Genomic DNA, 2461 nt, shown 5'->3' on the forward strand with positions numbered 1-2461 from the left:
GGTGATCTCTACTGTCTTGTAGTAACTGACGATTATTCCAGATTTTCGTGGGTATCTTTTCTGAAGTCGAAAGATGAGACTTTTGAAAGTTTGATGGCGTTGTTCAGAAAGATTGAAAACTTGTACCAAGCACAAATCAGAAGAATCAGGAGTGACAATGGTACTGAGTTTAAGAACAACCAAATGGAAGAGTACTGTGATGAGAGAGGTATATTGCAAGAATTTAGTGCTCCTTACACTCCGCAGCAAAATGGAGTAGCTGAACGAAAGAACAGGACACTAATTGAAATGGCTAGGATGATGCTTGCTGATTCAAAGCTACCTGTAAACTTTTGGGCAGAAGCAGTATCAGCTGCATGCTATACGCTCAACCGGGTTCTCACTGTCAAGAAATTCAACAAGACGTGTTTCGAGCTGATCAACAACCGCAAACCGAACCTGAAGTATTTAGAACCGCTTGGGTCTCCTTGCACAGTTCAATAGCCTTTCGGGAAGTTTGGTGCAAAAAGCATTGAAGGCATATTTGTGGGTTACTCAAGTCCATTAAAGCGAGTCTTTGTTCCAAGCTTGAAGCGGATTATTGAAGCACAGAATGTTGAATGTCAAGGTTACACAATGCCACCACAGAATCCAGGAGATTCATGGCGTTTTCACTATGATACTTTTTGGGATTCGTTTGACATGGAAGAAGAAATAGAGGAAGAAACAGAGTTCTTTGATGAGTTGGATATTCTGAGAGAGTATGAGTCATCACATGAGAGATTTCCAGCGGAGTATTCTAGACGTCGACGACCAACTTCAAATGATGATGAAGCTGGTCCAAGCAATGCTGGTGAACATGATGATATTCAACAATCTTTAGAACAAGAACATGCTCCTGATAATCAGACAGCAGTCAATGAAAATCTAGAATCTGATAATATGCCAGTTTTTTATCGTGGTGATTCAGATTCTGAGGGGGAGCAGATCCAGATTTCAAGTCAAACAAATCCAGTCGGTGAACAAGATGTAAACCAGAATATCATGAATTTGGAGGGTGAGGTAGATGTTCTAGGCGAAGTGATGCCAAGAACTCTTTCATACCATCCAGAGGAGCTGATTATCGGAGAATTGCAATCAGGCGTCCGCACTAGACGACAAATTGATCAAGGGCTTACTTGTTTTTATTCTACAGTAGCACCTTTGCAAACTGAGTTTTCACTTAGTTGTTTTATTTTGCAGATTGAACCGAGGACTTATAAGGAGGCGCTTACTGAAGATTCTTGGGTCAATGCGATGCAGGAGGAACTGAGCCAGTTCGAGAAGTTAGGAGTGTGGAAGTTAGTAGATTTGCCTGATGGTCACAGGAAAATTAACACAAAATGGGTGTTTAAATGCAAGAGAGATGATAGAGGTGTTATTATTCGAAACAAAGCTCGACTCGTAGTCCAGGGCTTTAGTCAGCAGGAGGGTATAGATTTCACAGAGGTGTATGCTCCCGTGGCTCGACTTAAAGCGATTAGAATCTTTCTGGCATTTGCATCGTGGAAGGGATTTAAAGTTTTTCAGTTAGATGTTAAATCGGCGTTTCTCTACGGGAAGGTAAAAGAGGAGGTATATGTCGGACAGGCACCGGGCTTCACCGATCCAATCCACAAAGACAAGGTCTACTTACTAGATAAAGCCTTGTATGGTTTACACCAGGCCCCGAGAGCTTGGTACGAGACATTGTCTCAACACCTGCTAGTCAACAGGTTCATCCGAGGAAAAGTGGATGCCACTCTCTTCACCAAAGAGGTCGACAGACATCTTCTGATAGTTCAGATATACGTGGACGACATAATATTTGGGTCAACGAATGAGAATTTGTGCAAAGACTTTGAGAAAGTTATGAAGCAAAAGTTTGAAATGTCATCGATGGGGGAGATGAAATTCTTCTTGGGACTTCAAGTTGATCAACTACCTGAGGGAATTTTCATACACCAGACGAAGTATGTTCATGATGTCTTAGAGAAATTTGGGATGTCAGGATCTACTCCAGCTTCAACCCCTTTAGCGACAAATCATGGGATAAACCCAGATCTCACCGGAGACAGGGTAGGTGAAACGATGTATCGTTCCATGATCGGATCACTGATGTACTTAACTGCTTCAAGACCCGATATCATGTATCCAACGTGCCTCGCAGCACGGTTTCAGTCAAGCCCCAGAGCTTCGCACATGGTGATTGTGAAACGGATATTACGCTACCTGAAAGGAACTCTATCATTGGGGTTGTGGTATCCAAAAACAGGAGATTTCACGCTCGAAGGGTATTCTGACTCCGACTACGGAAGCTGCAAAGTTAATGCAAAATCAACAACTACGGGTTGTCAGTTCTTTGGACCACATTTGGTCACCTGGCAGTGTAAGAAGCAGACCTCTGTAGCTTTATCCACATGTGAAGCTGAGTATGTATCTGCTAGCAGTTGCTGCTCTCAGA

The sequence above is a fragment of the Helianthus annuus genome, chromosome 17 (assembly GCF_002127325.2).
Source record: "Helianthus annuus cultivar XRQ/B chromosome 17, HanXRQr2.0-SUNRISE, whole genome shotgun sequence".
Taxonomy (NCBI): domain Eukaryota; kingdom Viridiplantae; phylum Streptophyta; class Magnoliopsida; order Asterales; family Asteraceae; genus Helianthus; species Helianthus annuus.